Source organism: Dendrobates tinctorius, unplaced genomic scaffold, assembly GCF_039654945.1.
Source record: "Dendrobates tinctorius isolate UK_male_01 unplaced genomic scaffold, ASM3965494v1 ptg000030l, whole genome shotgun sequence".
Classification (NCBI taxonomy): Eukaryota; Metazoa; Chordata; class Amphibia; order Anura; family Dendrobatidae; genus Dendrobates; species Dendrobates tinctorius.
The window spans coordinates 62524581-62542640 of record NW_027361698.1 but is presented as its reverse complement, the minus strand read 5'-3'; the positions used below and the strand labels follow the sequence as shown (position 1 = coordinate 62542640).

General features: G+C 43.2%; 1 protein-coding gene across 1 annotated transcript in view; it reads left to right on the top strand.

The window, feature by feature from the left end:
- The window catches only part of ELF2 (E74 like ETS transcription factor 2), a 117816-nt gene that overhangs the window by 1971 nt on the left and 97785 nt on the right, over positions 1–18060 (top strand). The window contains exon 2 of the mRNA XM_073572108.1: positions 5479–5558. The gene's annotated coding sequence lies outside the window, so the exon portion shown is untranslated. The remainder of the gene's footprint in view (positions 1–5478; positions 5559–18060) is intronic.

Sequence of the window (18060 nt, the reverse complement as noted above, 5' to 3'; positions counted from 1 at the left end):
GTACATAAGGTGGCTAGATTTTTATTTACTAGTGGTCTCTCTGTAAGGCCAGGATCACATTACCATGTGTGATACTAAAAGAAACTCGCACGAGTCTCTCACATCACCACCCGACGCTGCTGCCGGCACTCAGGACCGGAGTTGCGGCTGCATAGAAATACATGCATAGAAATACATGCAGCCACAGCTCCAGTCCTGAGTGCCGGCGGTAGCATCGGGTGGTGATGTGAGAGACTCGTGCGAGTTTCTTGCATCACACACGGTAATGTGATCTCGGCCTAAAAATGACAGCCTCGTTTAGATCTGGTAAGGATGTTTATTTTTTAGTCTGTGATTTTGACGTAGATTTGGTAGACTTGTTTTTCGCCATGTGTTTTGGGGTGAAAATCTACACCGAGGGCCATTCTAGTTCTAGTAGTGATTGTGGGTTTCTAAAATACCAGTGGGATGTGGCAGTAACATCTGTACGGATGCATGGCCCAGTACCCAGAGCCATTAATGCACTGGAATGGATGCACCGTACACCATACGGTGCGGCTTTATGGTGGCAGCGAATGTTTGCACAATTTTTATTAAACACCCATGTAAGTTGTCTATAAGTTCAGTGGGCAGGAGGGGGCCACTTACTGTCTAGTGTTCATGTCTCACCTATATACGCAGTCTGTACCTTGAGCCTACAGTGTACATGCGGGACTTTTCCTGGCATATACTGTAACACACCCATAGGCTCCCAGTCACCAGGCAGAGGCCAAAAGTGTCTTCATTGTTGGCATAAGTTAATTTTCCTGTGTAGGGTTGGGCATCAGACTGCACTTTGCTACACAGTGTGCTATAGCATGCAGTATACACACATCAAAATTGTTGATATTCCTCGTTTAATGACAGAAAAACCCAAATGGTGACAGAAATAACTTAAATCTGACAAAAGTAATAATAAATAATCTATGAAAATGATCAAATGAAAGTCAGACATTGCTTTTCAACCATGCTTCCACAGAATTAAAAAAAAATAAAACTCATGAAATAGACCTGGACAGAAATGATGGTACCCTTAATTTAATATTTTGTTGCACAACCTTTTGAGGCAATCACTGCAATCAAATGATTCCTGTAACTGCCAATGAGACTTCTGCACCTCTTGACAGGTATTTTGGCCCACTCCACAAGAGCAAACTGCTCCAGTTGTCTCGTGTTTGAAGGTTGCCTTTTCCAGACGGCATGTTTTAGCTTTTTCCAAAGATGCTCAATAGGATTTAGGTCAGGGCTCATAGAAGGCCACTTCAGAATAGTCCAATGTTTTCCTCTTAGCCATTCTTGGGTGTTTTCAGCTGTGTTTTTTTGGGTCACTAACCTGTTGCAAGACCCATGACCTGCGACTGAGACCAAGCTTTCTGACACTGGGCAGGCACATTTCTCTCTAGAATCCCTTGATAGTCTTGAGATTTTATTGTATCCTGCACAAATTCTAGACACCCTGTGCCAGATGTAGCAAAGCAGCCCCAGAACATAACAGAGCCTCCTCCATGTTTCACAGTAGGGACAGTGTTCTTTTCTTGATATGCTTCATTTTTCCATCTGTGAACATAAAGCTGATGTGCCTTGCCAAAAAGTTCCAGTTTTGTGTCATCTGTCCATAGGACATTCTCCCAGAAACTTGGTGGCTTGTCAACATGTAGTTTGTCAAATTTCAGTTTGGCTTTTTTATGATTTTTTTCTCAACAGTGGTGTCGTCCTTGGTCATCTCCCATGAAGTCCACTTTGGGTCATACAATGACGGATTGTGCGATCTGATACTGATGTTCCTTGAGCTTGAAGTTCACCTGTTTAGAAGTTTTTCTGGGCTCTTTTGTTACTATTCATATTAGCCGTCTCTTTGATTTGCCATCACTTTTCTTCCTGTGGCCATGTCCAGGGTGGTTGGTTACAGTCCCATGGAGCTTAAATTTCTGAATAATATGTGCAGCTGTAGTCACAGGAACATCAAGCTGCTTGGAGATGGTCTTATAACCTTTACCTTTAACATGTTTGTCTATAATTTTCTTTCTAATCTCCTGAAACAACTTTTTCCTTCGCTTCCTCACAGCACAGTGAGTATCTGTAGCCCTCTATACAGGCCCACTCACTGACTCCAAGATTGTAGACACCTGTGATGCTAATTAGTGGACACTCCTTGATTTAACATGTCCCTTTTGTCACATTATTTTCAGGGGTACCATCATTTCTGTCCAGGCCTATTTCATGAGTTTTATTTTTTTTTAAATTCACTTTCATAGATTTTTTTTATTTATTACTTTTGTCAGATTCAAGTTATTTCTGTGACCATTGTGGGTTTTTCTGTCATTAAACAAGCGGTACCAACAATTTTGACCACGTGTGTGTATGTGTTTCATTACAGTGGGTCTTTATGGTGGACGGATGTCTCGGACCCATCCTGACAGTGACTAGTATTGGGTGCATACTTCCTGAGCTTATGCTTCTATAAGTGGGCATAAGCGCAGTATGGACAGAGCCTAAGATTCATGAACTATAGACAGTCTTGCCGGGCATATGGGCTTCTTACATTTGTCCTTGTAGTCTAAAGTGGCCAAAGGAGAGGGAACCCTCCGAGTACGTGAAGCAGCTTACTGGGGGATGATGCCTGTCTGCTGAGGTTGCTGGAATTTCCAATTAGATCATGCCTTAAAGCCGTCTTATGTTTTATTCACTGCAGGATAAAAAATGGATTCTGATGTATTTCGTATAGTTGCATCATTTTTCAGCTGCTGCTTTTGGTCACTTTATCCTTGTGAGGATAGTGTTAGTCGCATATGGGGAGCGATTAGGGGGCTGTATTTTTATTAGATTAATTTCATTAAGGGTCATACGTAGTGCTACGGTCAGAGCATGAGCGGGGTGCAGACGTGGTATGGCACCGACATGACCGTTTCAGTGACAACCCGGTATAAGAAAGTGAGTGCAAATCGATTGCATATCGTTAATGACAGTGCGGTGGTGCAAAAACATCTTCACTCACTAAGGCTAGGTTCATTTTGCGTTAGAGCAGTCCGTTCAATGCATGTGTTATACGGACTGTGCTAGCGCTACTCCTTATTTTTGATTGCGTTATGCAATTGTGCTGGTAGTGACGGACCCCCGAACGCTGCAGACCGAGTCCGAGGGTCCATCACAGAATGACGGCACATCGCTACCGCATGCCGATTATGACATGCGTTAGCAATGCTCTACGTTATGGCAGTCTATGGGTGCATTAACACATCCGTTACATAGCGTTAATGCCGCTATGTAACGGATACGTTAAACGCAGCGCCATAGCGCAATATGAACCTAGCCTTACAATGTATCGACAGCAGCTATAACTGTTCTTACAGGACCACACTGTGGCCTCATCTCAGCCACGCAGCGACTGCTACATGTGCCCCTACCCTAGGAAGACCCATGCCACTCATGATAATTGATGAAAAGACAAAAATTAAAGGGGTTGTCCAAATACGGTAGTAGCTGGCCCCATGACCAGCTGATTGCTCCATGCTGGGCTTCTCTAAGGGTGTGTGCACACGTTGCGGATTACCGTGCGGATCCGCAGCGGATTCTGCTGCGGTGTACAGTACCATTAAAGTCAAGCTCAAATAAAAAAACGCTGTGCACATGCTGCGGAAAAATCCGCAGCATAAACCCTGCGGGTTCATTTCCGCAGCATGTCAATTCTTTGTGCAGATCCTCTGCGTTTTGACACCTGCTCCATTATAGGAATCCGCAAGTGTCAAAACACAGGGGAAATCCGCACAAAATCTGCACTAAATCCGAATGTAAAACACAGGTCATTTTACCTGCGGATTTAGCCAAATCCGCGCCGAAAAGGTAATCCGCTATGTGTGCACATACCCTGCACACATGTGGCTGGCCAACAGATGCACGATTGTTAAGTTTCATCTGCAGCTTGTGGTCTTGCCCTACCCCCGCGATAGCACTTGAATAAATGACTGATCCTTTAGTAGATTAACAGGCCCAGGCAGCCGCTGCGGTTTTTTAATTTCTGCTTTAAATGATTATTTGATTTTGCAAGTGTTCTACCCGGAAAAACTGCACAGCCATTGTAACCAGCCACGTTGGTAAGATGGCGATTGCCCCCCGAAAAAAGAATCCTTGTAAGGGGTCGTGCAGACGACTGTATTTTCGTTCCGAGTGCGATCTGACAAAATATTGGATCGCACTTGGACCACTTTTTCTATTATACTGTACAGTTTTCCAATTTTTTGATTGGACAGGGTCTCTTCGAGGAAAAAAATTGCAGCATTCCAGAGTTGCATCCGATATTTCATTTAGGCTGGGATCACACTACTGTGTGTGATGTGTGAAACTTGCACGAGTCTCTTGCATCAACACCGGGCACTGCCGCCGGCACTCAGGACTGGAGCTGCGGCTGCATGTATTGTTATGCATGTATTTCTATGCAGCTGCAGCTCCGGTCCTGAGTGCCGGCGGCAGTGCCCGGTCTTGACGTGAGAGACTCGTACGAGTTTCTGGCATCACACAAGGTAGTGTGATCCCGGCCTTACTATGTAAATTCGATGATTTTTTTTTTTCATGGCATTTTTTAGTTTGTTTTTGGCGCTGCTTTTCTTGTCTCCTTTTGGTATTTCACGTTTTAATGAAAATTGTTTTTTTTTTATACCGCCTAGTATTTGGCTTGGCTAAAACGTTATTGATGTAGTCATGTGCGGCTTTAATGTGCTTTCAGATGTTTCTGCAGCGAAAAAAACTTTTATAAATTTATTAGAAGCTGATGTTCTACATCTAAAGCAATTCTTTGGGGAAAATTTGCACATAAAACTCGGGTACTCGCAAGAGAAATTGACATGTCGTGGTTTTGGTAGCCGCACCGCAGGTCAGTTTACGCTGAGTAAAAAAAATCACATTGGGTGTGAGATTTCTATAAATCCCATCCATGATGCTGGAACTGTAAGACACTATACAGCACAGCTTCATATATTGGTAAGGGGCTGCTTCCCAAAACTGCAGATCAGCTCCTACTGGATACCTAATGACAGATCATCAATATAAAAGTACTGGAGGTCCCTTCTGGAATACACTTTTTGTTTTACACCCTTTTAAAGTGATAGGTAATGATATGCCATCATTTTATAATTGGTAGGTTAAGAATGGGCTCCTTCCCAGGATAGAGACCCCCACTATTTTCTAGCCTTATTGTTGGTTCCAGAGCTGAGACTCCCATCAATCATGTAGTGATGGCCAATCCATTACAAGATAGTAAAACCCCTTTATATTTAGCAGCAGTGTATAGCAATTGATAACAACCAGACTGCAGACTGGAACGCTTGACTTACCCAAGAATATCGTGTTCTAACTTGCGGATCCTTGCGTTGCACCTTTGCATGCATTATGTGAATTGGGATTTCATTGCAGTGATAATTTGGGGCTATTATTACTCCATAAATGACAGGCTTTCTTCTTTTTTAGGTATGCTTTGATGGACTTGTTGTAGCGTATCATTAGTGTGAGCCCTGACGTCTTACCCAGAATACACCAACACAGCCCTGGTAAGCTGCAATAGCCTATTTTTTGTTATCCGTTGCCTGTAACATCTGTGCATGGACTGTGTGATTCAGCATATGAAGGAGGCTAATGTCAAGGAAAGTTGTCCATTACCGTGCAGAAGTCAGATGAGTCAACGCCATCACCATGTGCTGCGCATTGTGTACTTTCCTGCTGACTGTGGTTGCAGTGTTGTACTTTTATTCCGTGAAATTACATTAGGAAGTAATTGTAGTTAATGAAATTGCTGCTTCGGATCATCTCTCTATATAAATCTGCATTGTGCTGTTCCTCTGATTTTCCTCCTAGAAATTTATGAATAAATTGGAATATGGGTATAACCATTTGGGTGTGTGTCTAGTGTCTATAAAGCCATCCACATTAGATGGCTGTCAGTCGAATGATTCTTATGTTGATCGTTTGGCTGACGGCCATCTCAGACGACTTTCCCATATACAGAAGCGCTTGTTTGTCCGAGCGCTTCTGTGTTCTGTATGAGAAAGCCACCGACAGACATCTTTGCCGGCGGCTTATCTCTGGGAGAACAAAGCGATTGTCAGTCTGTCCGCCTATTTGTCAGTGTTTTCATGAATACTCCAGAGGAATAACAGGAACATCACAATAGATTGGGGCAGATTTTGGTATCACTTTGGTATGTAGACATCTTGGACAAAATGTGCCAAATATATAACGGGGCTCGTGCTTCATGATACGTATGACGCATCTGTAGAGATGACGGAAGAAGGCAGAAAAAATCCAACACCCGCAGCGTATGGGTTAATATATTAAAACATGAGTTTTATTGAGATGTTAAAACAAATATAAAAAAAAAAAATAGGCTATCGGGGGAGCCTTGGTCAGGACTAAAAGTGTGTGAGCTTGAAACACATAGACCTGTGTCTAGATTTATCCCATCTCTTGATAGGCTTGCATTAGACAATTTTTGTGGGCCAAAATGTTGCCAGAATGTGCCATTTTAAGCGCCATCCTCTTGCCTTTCAAGGTATAAAGAGTGTCTTAAAACACAAATAAATGTGGTACAAGGCATGTGTGCAAATTGGATATCCTGGAAGCCTAAACCTCAAGATACCTTGTGCACATCTCCAAACCTCAACCTCAGCCTTGCTCAACAGTAGTCGCTCCAGAAATGGTATTTCATGTGGAGCAGCAGTAGTGGTGACAGGTCTCGGGTTTGTTGCTGCTTGAATGGGCTGACTAGTAGACCTGTCGTGAATGAGGGTTTTCCACCAAAAGTACCTTCATAAATTTGCATCCAAAGATGTCAGTTTCACATAAAGACTGAAAAAGTGTCTGAAAGAGAAATTACCGGTATACCTTTTGGCCCGCGGCAGAATAGAAGCTTGGTGATTCCTATTTATCACACGGGGGGGGGGGGGGGGGGGTGGAGAGGGCAGAGATCACAGGTACAAGGGCAGGATTGTGTATTAGTATGTCTCCGGAGGCTAACTTCTGTAATTAAGGCTGCTATCTGAACTAGACTGATGTGATGGGGAGAGCCATAGTGAGACTAGTATATATTATTACAGCGATTCAGAGAATTCCGTGTGCTGATAATGTGAAAAGCAGTGACCTGGTCCCTCATCTGATTGTATTCGTGAGGACAGGACTGATGGAAATAAGCTACAGTCCTAGAACTATAGAAAGAGCATCAGTCCTTTATTGGCCAAAACTGTCCTCACTTGTACCAGCGTGTCTCTGATCTGAACTTTTGATGGCCTTTTTATTGGTATCATGGGCTTGGACTCAGCCTCATGTAAGTCTTTCAGATAATGATTGCCTAAGATACAGGAAGAAACATTGCTGATTAGTTACCAGATGCTGTAATTAAGGCCCCATCACACTAAACGATGCACCAGCGATCCCGACAACGATACGACTTTGTTAGGATCGCTGGTGCCTCGCTACATGATCGCTGGTGACCTGTCAAACAGGCAGACTCACCAGCGATCAGGACCAGTGAGGACGCTGGTATCCAAGGTAAATATCGGGCAACTAAGCAAGCACGTCGATTAGTTACCCACTGTGTACCTTAGATACCTGTGTGCTTGCGCTGGGAGCTGGTATCTAAGGTACACAGCGGGGTAACTAAGCGCGCGCGTCACTGAGTTATCCACTGTGTACCTTGGTTACCAGCTCCCTGTGCGAGCACGCAGGTATCTAAGGTACACAGCGGGTAACTAAGTGACGGCGCGCTTAGTTACCCGATATTTACCTTGTATACCAGCTCCCAGCGTCTGCTTACAGCACTGGGAGCTCGCTGATCGTTGGTCTCCCGCTGCCACACGCAGCGATGCGTGCTGGCCAGCGGGAGTCCAACGATCAAAAAATGGCCCAAGACATTGCTGCATGATCAGCGATACCCGTGGGGGGGCCGGTCGCTGATGCGTGTCACACACAGGGAGATCACTGGCGAGATCGCTGTTGCGTCACAAAACCAGCGATCTCGCTAGTGATCTCGCTGTGTGTGACAGGACCTTAAAGCTATGTGCACACATTGTGGAATTGCCGCGGAAATTTCTGCGGGAATTCCATAATTCCATTCCGCCTGAAATATGCGAGAAAACCGCATTTTTATTTTAATTCCCGCCGAAAAACTAGCGATTTGCAAGCGTAATTAGCTTGCAGAATGCTAGCTTTTTCCAAGCGATCTGCAGCATCGCTTGGAAAACTGATTGACAGGTTGGTCACACTCGTCAAACATAGTGTTTGACGAGTGTGACCAACTTTATACTATTGAGGCTGCCTATGCAGCATCAGTAGTAAAAAGATCTAATGTTAAAAATAATCAAAAAAAATAAATGGTATTTTCCTTACCTTCCGGCGTCCCCCGCAGCCTTCCCGAACCTTGCGATGCTCCCGGCAGGTCCCGTTCCCGAGACCGCGACGTCATCAAAGGTCATTGTCGCAATGTATCACTGGGAATGGGACCTGCCGGGAGCATCGGTGAGGCCTGGTGATGCTGCGAGGGACGTCGGAAGGTGAGAATATGACGATTTTTTTATTTTAATTCTATTTTTTTACAGGGATATGGTACCCACAGCCCGGAGGACAGTCTCCTCTCCTCCGGACCGTGGGTACCATCCGCAAATGTTCTGCTTACTTTTCGCATGGTGGGCACAGCCACATGCGGAAAGTAAACAGAACAATGCATTCCTATGTGTGCGGAATCGCGGGAAAATCTGCACACATAGGAATGCAAAGAATGAGCATGCTGTGGATTTTTCTGCGATGCAATTCCACCGCGGAAAAATCCGCAGCATTAGCACAGCATGTGCGGAATCACATAGGAATACATGGGATGTTTTTTTTTTTTTTGCGTTTTCGCGGCAAAATCGCGCGTTTAAAATCACTGTGAAAACGCAAAAAAAAAACGCTACGTGTGAACACAGCCTTACTGTTCTCTAACATATCTTTCTTGTCCTACTGTTTACAGTGTGCCGCAAAAAAAACTTTTTGTAGATATGGCTTGTAGAGTGGATTTTTCAGCTTTTAACTAAAAAGTGAAAACAAATGTTTACATATCTATAATATGCAAAGAGAAAAGGTCGCACTCATCGAGATGGAAGTTTCACTGATTTATTGACATATCATAAACATGTCAAGTCGGGGGATTGACATAAGGAGTGCAAGAAAGGCTGACAACGGCCGTTTCGCGCTGCTCGAGTTTTTATCTTGAGTTTTGTGATACCTATAATATGACCTACTGCTGTATAGTTTAGGCTAAATTGATTTATATGGAATCTTAGGATCAACCCTCCTAAGACATCTGTGTGGGAACGCAGGTCATAGGTGGGTGAATAAAATGATACCTTTATATTCTGAAGAAATCTACATTTTCTGCCTTCAAAGCTTATTTGAAAGGAAAGATGGTATTACCGATGTGAGACATGTAGATCAGGAGAGCAGACTGTCAGTCATTACATGTCTCACACTGGTAACACCCCTTTCATTTAAAGTAAGCTCTGGAGGCAGATCCTGAGGGAGATCTAGGTCCAGCCCATAGATCTTAACAGCTCATTTCCATATTAAGAAAAATGTGGATTTCTCTGGAATAAAATGAGATTGCAGATATAAAGGTGTATATATATACATATATATACATTTTTATCCAACCTTTCCAGTGGCAGACAGAGACCGAAAAAGGTCCCTGTGCAAGACACAGTATATTGGCCCGTTCAGTCCAATAACTCCTCAAAATGCCAAATTCCACTTGGTCGAGGAACTTTTTTTCTTTCTTTTTTTATTCCTCCAACTACGAGAAAATCGGATGACTCTTATACCTCACTCTGATCAGAGCAATTGGTCTGATTTTCTCGGACACAAAAAATCTGACATCTGAATAAGGCCTTATACTATAAGGTGAACCCTTTTTTTTTGTATGTATCTACTATTAAAAATGAATGAAAAAGTGATTGAAAAAATATATGTACCTAAAAACGGGATTAATAAGAACTACAGCTTTTCCGGCAAAAAAACAGCCCTCACACGTCTACACAAAAATAAAACATATTAGGCTGTGTGCACACGCTGCGGATTTTGCTGCGGTTCCGCAGCGGTTTTGGCCGCTGCGGACCCGCAGCAGTTTTTGCTGCGGTGTACAGTACCATGATTCCCTATGGGAATCAAAAACCGCAGTGCAGACGGTGCGGAATTTTCCGCGCGGATTATCTGCGGTTTTCAATCCGCAGAAAGAATTGACATGTCAATTCTTTCTGCGGATTCTCCTGCGGTTTGCCATCTCCTCTATTGAGGAGATGAAAAACCGCAGGGCAAAACCGCAGAGCAATCCGCAGGTAAAACCGCAGGTCTTTTGACCTGCGGTTTCACCTGCAGATTTTACAAAATCCGCGCGGATGAATCCACACCTAATCCGCAGCGTGTGCACACAGCCTAAAGGATATCAAAATATGGTGATCAAAAAACAGAGTAAAGATAACATGATGATTATACCTAACTGTGATCGGTGTTTATTTATAAGTGAAATATTTTATTTTGTTTATTTTGCCTCCAATGAGTGAATAATAAAAAGCGACCAAAAAGCTGTATGCGGCATTAATGATATAAATGAAAAGTACACTTTATCACGCCAAAAATAAGCTCTCTACGGCGCTGCTGAGGGACAGTTGTAAAACGCATGGCTTTCAGAATGTGGCCACACAGAAACAAATCATGTTTTTTTTTTCTCAAGTGTATACAATGTATTTATTGTACAAAGTAACAAAGAGATATAAATTTGGTATCTTAAAAAGTCTGTTATAAAGGCTAGAACAGGCCGTGAGGCCCAGGGGTTAATGATTTCCATCAGGGTAACCAATCTGTAGAGAAGTGCGGTGACTCGGAGAGTGAGGCTTTGTGCCTTCTGTTTACATTGTGTTTCATGCTTATGTAATGTGTTTAGTGGAGGGCACCATTGCTGGGTAAGTTTCTCAGATTAGCATGGATTAGAGTACAATGAGCAGCAATGTGTAGGCCGATGGACTCGCCGGGTATTCTGTCCTTCTAGAACAGCCACCTATGGCTGTAAAGATTCTCTGCTGAATCCTGCGGCTCTTGAAGCAGCGTCCCCTTTGCTGCAGCGTCTCCCCTTGGCTTTGTGTCAGTGCTGATGGTCCAGATACATTCTGTTGTGTTTTCCAGATGCACATTATAAGGACACGTCTGCAGGACTCTGGATTTACATGGTTCTTGCTTCTGATTCATTCTGCGGGCGGCCGGTCCGGTGACTCTGGCACTGGCCACAAGGGCTTGTCTGACAATGATGGTTGGCTGGTGGGAGCCATCGTGTAATCCTATAAAGTAATTGTATTAGCTGCAGTGGTAGGTATTTCTATTATTTGGGGTAAGGAATATCATAATATAATACGCATTATCACCCCTCAAATGCCCCAGAAAGGATTATGACAGCACTGGCTGCCACGTCAGGTGACTCATGGGTGGGATGTCATCACTTCTGGTACTGGTGGGGACCACCACAGCAGCAGGAGATTGAAGGGGTAGGAAATGATGATTTCTTTATTTTATAACATTACCTTCCCTACAGTGAACTCTGCATGTTGTGCCCTTATGTGTACTTCTTAGCTGTCCCATACATTACAGATTATGGACGGCTAGAAAATTGAGTTAGGCCATTTTCTGCCAACTATCATTGTATTCTTATGACAAGGATGAGAATGACCGATGCTGCCCAATTTTGGATTTATTAAGTTGTTATCCGCTGCTGGAGTGCAAAACTTTTTCATGCTGAATAACAGGTCTGCATAATGTCAAAGCTAGGCCAAAGATCACAGCAGAGATCAAGCCGTTCTCATAGCATTGTGAAATTGTAAATGTTTAGCCATTTTAAAGGGAATCTATCACCTTGTTTTTGCCAGCTAATCTAAGAGCAACAGCGATATGTCGTTTACTGTGCTACTTGCTGTAGTTTTGATAAAATCTTGTTTTATCAGCAGGAAATTCTCACTAAAGGGCTAGTAACCTGCTACCATGTATTCCTCATTGTTCATGATCTCTGCATAACTCCACCCCATCACTGGTTGGCAGCTTTGTACACTGTGCATAGGCAGAAAGCTGCCAATCAGAGGTGTGGAAGTTACACAGAGCTCAAAATTTAAAAAAGAGCACGTATTGGACACGGCAATAGATGTATATCACCGATGATGAAGGTATTGAAATAGTCAAAGGTGATATTTATCTGCTGTATCACAAAGAATGGCAGACCATTTGGAAATAGTGTTAAAACCAAAGAGAAAAACACCGAACAAGGGTCAAGAAGTAGTTGGACAAGAAAAAGAAAACTTTAGGCTAAACTATCTTTTAGTGAGGGTAAAATGTAACACTATAAAGAAGAACAAGGTGCCCACAAAGACAGCAAATAAACACAGAAATATATAAAAAAAATGTAGATTAATTATGGATAAATAAAAAATCTATATGAAAAATTGATCAGTGTTAAAATACAATACCCCAGGTACTATCTATAAAGAAATAATATACATATTGCACCGCGAGATATAGCAACGCGAGACCAACGTCATCACAGGTCTCGCAAGGCATCGCTGGGAACGCTGAGGCCCGGGAAGGCAGCGCGGGACGTCGGAAGGTAAATATACCCCGATTTTATTTTTTTCTCATTTTTAACATGTCATGTCATTCCATGTGTTTCAAAGAGTTCAATTTCCCAGTTGTATTTTGGGTTTATTATTTACAATGTTCACAATACGGTAAAACTGACCTCGCAATCAGGGATGTGGAGTCAGAGTCTGTATAAAATGGACTGATTCCTAAAATATATATAATAAATTGGGTACAGAAGTACAGTGCAATGCAGGATGTGCTGTAAATGTTTTCATAAGAATTTGGGAAAAAATCGCAGCATGCTCATTCTTTTGTGCGGAATCGCAAAGAACTGCCGCGATTCCGCACCCATAGGAATGCATGAGAATCGCTTACTTCCCGCATGTGGCTATGCCCACCATGCGCGAAGTTAAGCGTTTCATGTGCGGTTGGTACCCACGGTGTGGAGGAGAGGAGACTGTCCTCCAGGCCCTGGGTACCATACCCCTGTAAAAAAAATAAAAAATAAAAAATCGGGGTATATTTACCTTCCGACGTCCCGCGCTGCATTCCCGGGCCTCAGCGTTCCCAGTAATGCCTTGTGGCAAGGTCCTGTGATGACGTAGTCTCGCGTGACTCTAGCGGTCTCGTGAGATCGCTATAGCAACGCGAGACCAACGTCATCACAGGTCTCGCAAGGCATCGCTGGGAACGCTGAGGCCCGGGAAGGCAGCGCGGGACATCGGAAGGTAAATATACCCCGATATTATTATTTTTTTCTCATTTTCAACATTCTATCTTTTACTATTGATGCTGCATAGGCGGCCTCAATAGTAAAAAGCTGCTCACACTTGTCAAACACTATGTTTGACGAGTGTGACCAACCTGTCAATCACTTTCCAAGCGATGCTTCAAATCGCTTGGAAAGTGCTTGAGAAAATCGCGGCAAAATCGCGATAAAATCGCGTGGAAAAAACCACGCGATTTCTGGGAAGGAGTCCGGTTTTCAGTGTGGTTTTAAAATAGCCTAAATGTCTGTTCTGTTCCTGATCTCGGCTGTTAGCTGAGATGAATCTGTGCTGCACTTTATGTACATGCTCACTAGTGAGGCAGAGCTGTGGAGTTGAGAATTGGGGAAATGTCCTATAAATGTCTGTTCTGTTCCTGATCTCGGCTTTTAGTTGAGATGAATCTGTGCTGCACTTTATGTACATGCTCAGTAGTGACCAGAGCTGTGGAGTCGGGAATCAGGGAAATGTCCTATAAATGTCTGTTCTGTCCCTGATCTCGGCTTTTAGTTGAGCTGAATCTGTGCTGCACTTTATGTACATGCTCAGTAGTGACCAGAGCTGTGGAGTCGGGACTCAGGGAAATGTCCTATAAATGTCTGTTCTGTCCCTGATCTCGGCTTTTAGTTGAGATGAATCTGTGCTGCACTTTATGTACATGCTCAGTAGTGACCAGAGCTGTGGAGTCGGGAATCAGGGAAATGTCCTATAAATGTCTGTTCTGTCCCTGATCTCGGCTGTTAGCTGAGATGAATCTGTGCTGCACTTTATGCACATGCTCAGTAGTAACCAGTGCTGTGGGGTCGGGAATCAGGGAAATGTCCTATAAATGTCTGTTCTGTTCCTGATCTCGGCTGTTAGCTGAGGTGAATCTGTGCTGCACTTTATGCACATGCTCAGTAGTGACCAGTGCTGTGGGGTCGGGAGTCAGGGAAATGTCCTATAAATGCCTGTTCTGGGCCTGATCTCGGCTGTTAGCTGAGATGAATCTGTGCTGCACTTTATGCAGAGTCTGTATAAAATGGACCGATTCCTAAAATATAGATAATAAATTAGGTACCGAAGTACAGTGCAATGCAGGATGTGCTGTTAATATTTTCATAAGAATTTGGGAAAGTTCTGAATTGTCCTATAAATGTCTGTTCTGTTCCTGAGCTCGGTATTTAGCGGAGATGAATCTGTGCTGCACTTTATGTACATGCTCAGTAGTGACCAGTGCTGTGGGGTTGGGAATCAGGGAAATGTCCTATAAATGTCTGTTCTGTCCCTGATCTCGGCTTTTAGCTAAGATAAATCTGTGCTGCACTTTATGTACATGCTCAGTAGTGACCAATGCTGTGGGGTCGTAGTCAGGGAAATGTCCTATAAATGTCTGTTCTGTCCCTGATCTCGGCTTTTAGCTGAGATAAATCTGTGCTGCACTTTATGTACATGCTCAGTAGTGACCAGTGCTGTGGGGTTGGGAATCCGGGAAATGTCCTATAAATGTCTGTTCTGTCCCTGATCTTCTTTTAGTTGAGATGAATCTGTGCTGCACTTTATGTACATGCTCAGTAGTGACCAGTGCTGTGGGGTCGGGAATCAGGGAAATGTCCTATAAATGTCTGTTCTGTTCCTGATCTCGGCTTTTAGTTGAGATGAATCTGTGCTGCACTTTATGTACATGCTCAGTAGTGACCAATGCTGTGGGGTCGGAGTCAGGGAAATGTCCTATAAATGTCTGTTCTGTTCCTGATCTCGGCTTTTAGCTGAGATGAATCTGTGCTGCCACTTTATGCACATGCTCAGTAGTGACCAATGCTGTGGGGTCGGAGTCAGGGATATGTCCTATAAATGTCTGTTCTGTTCCTGATCTCGGCTTTTAGCTGAGATGAATCTGTGCTGCACTTTATGCACATGCTGAGTAGTGACCAGTGCTGTGGGGTCGGGAATAGGGGAAATGTCCTATAAATGTCTGTTCTGTTCCTGATCTCGGCTTTTAGTTGAGATGAATCTGTGCTGCACTTTATGTACATGCTCAGTAGTGACCAGTGCTGTGGGGTCGGGAATAGGGGAAATGTCCTACAGTTGTGGCCAAAAGTATTGACACCCCTGCAATTCTGTCAGATAATACTCAGTTTCTTCCTGAAAATGATTGCAAACACAAATTCTTTGGTATTATTATCTTCATTTAATTTGTCTTAAATGAAAAAACACAAAAGATAATGAAGCAAAAAGCAAAACATTGATCATTTCACACAAAACTCCAAAAATGGGCCAGACAAAAGTATTGGCACCCTCAGGCTAATACTTGGTTGCTCAACCTTTAGCCAAAATAACTGCGACCAACCACTTCCGGTAACTATCAATGAGTTTCTTACAATGCTCTGCTGGAATTTTAGACCATTCTTCTTTGGCAAACTGCTCCAGGTCCCTGATATTTTGAAGGGTGCCTTCTCCAAACTGCCATTTTTAGATCTCTCCACAGGTGTTCTATGGGATTCAGGTCTGGACTCATTGCTGGCCACCTTAGAAGTCAACAGTGCTTTCTCTCAAACCATTTTCTAGTGCTTTTTGAAGTGTGTTTTGGGTCATTGTCCTGCTGGAAGACCCATGACCTCTGAGGGAGACCCAGCTTTCTCACACTGGGCCCTACATTATGCTGCAAAATTTGTTGATAGTCTTCAGACTTCATAATGCCATGCACATGGTCAAGCAGTCCAGTGCCAGAGGCAGCAAAGCAACCCCAAAACATCAGGGAACCTCCGCCATGTTTGACTGTAGGGACCGTGTTCTTTTCTTTGAATGCCTCTTTTTTTCTCCTGTAAACTCTTTGTTGATGCCTTTGCCAAAAAGCTCTACTTTTGTCTCATCTGACCAGAGAACATTCTTCCAAAACATTTTAGGCTTTTTCAGGTAAGTTTTGGCAAACTCCAGCCTGGCTTTTTTATGTCTCGGGGTAAGAAGTGGGGTCTTCCTGGGTCTCCTACCATACAGTCCCTTTTCATTCAGACGCCGACGGATAGTACAGGTTGACACTGTTGTACCCTCGGACTGCAGGACAGCTTGAACTTGTTTGGATGTTAGTCGAGGTTCTTTATCCAACATCTGCACAATCTTGCTTTGAAATCTCTTGTCAATTTTTCTTTTCCATCCACATCTAGGGAGGTTAGCCACAGTGAAATGGGCTTTAAACTTCTTGACACTGCGCACGGTAGACACAGGAACATTCTGGCCTTTGGAGATGGACTTGTAGCCTTGAGATTGCTCATGCTTCCTCACAATTTGGTTTCTCAAGTCCTCAGACAGTTCTTTGGTCTTCTTTCTTTTCTCCATGCTCAATGTGGTACACACAAGAACACAGGACAGAGGTTGAGTCAACTTTAATCCATGTCAACTGGCTGCAAGTGTGATTTAGTTATTGCCAACACCTGTTAGGTGCCACAGGTAAGTTACAGGTGCTGTTAATTACACAAATTAGAGAAGCATCACATGATTTTTCGAACAGTGCCAATAGTTTTGTCCACCCTCTTTTTTATGTTTGGTGTGGAATTATATCCAATTTGGCTTTAGGACAATTCTTTTTGTGTTTTTTCATTTAAGACAAATTAAATGAAGATAATAATACCAAAGAATTTGTGTTTGCAATCATTTTCAGGAAGAAACTGAGTATTACCTGACAGAATTGCAGGGGTGTCAATACTTTTGGCCACAACTGTATAAATGTCTGTTCTGTTCCTGATCTTGGCTTTTAGTTGAGATGAAGCTGTGCTGCACTTTATGTACATGCTCAGCAGTGAGGCAGTTGGAGTTGGAGGTTTTGCTTACAGACCACACAACCCTGCTCAGTGCTCAAAAAATCATTCTGTAAGTCAGTGGTGGGAAAAAAAAGCAAAAACAATTTATGCCGTCATTTTCCGAGACCCATAAAGTTTTCCATTCTCAGAATGTGGGGCTGCGTGAGGGATTTTTTTGTTGCCTGAGCTGTCATTTTTACCGGCGCGGATTAAATGCTGCCGCCAGAGCTTAACAGTGGCATTTTACAAGTTAACAGCCGCGGGCAGGACTCCACTTGCAGATGTTAGAGGCTGATAATGGCTGAATAATTCAGCCATTATCTGCCAACAAACATGCGGGCTCGGGTTGTGAGCCCGCATCGAAGTCAGGGACATGACATGTGACATAACTGTGTGTTATACAGTGGGGAAAGTATTTGATACACTGCCGATTTTGCAAGTTTTCCCACCTACAAAGAATGGAGGGTCTGTAATTTTCAACTGTGATACTGAATGATATGCTGTAATCTGTATGGTTCATCATGATTTGTACTTGTTGCAATACTGTTTAATAAAATGAATAGAACATATTTGGCAGGAGCTAAAGCTCAGTGTTGCCCAGCGACAGCCCCGAGATCTGGAGGAGGTTTGTATGGAGGAGTGGGCCAAAATCCCTGCGGTGTGTGCAAACCTGGTCAAGAGCAACATGAAACGTCTGACCTCTATAACTGCCAACAAAGGTTTCTGTACCAGATATTAAGTTCTGTTTTCTATTGTATCAAATAGTTATTTCCTTCAATGAAATACAAATTATATAAGAATCATAGAATGTAATTTATGTATTTTTTTTTTTTTAAGATCCTGTCTCTCACAGTTGAAGTGTACCCATG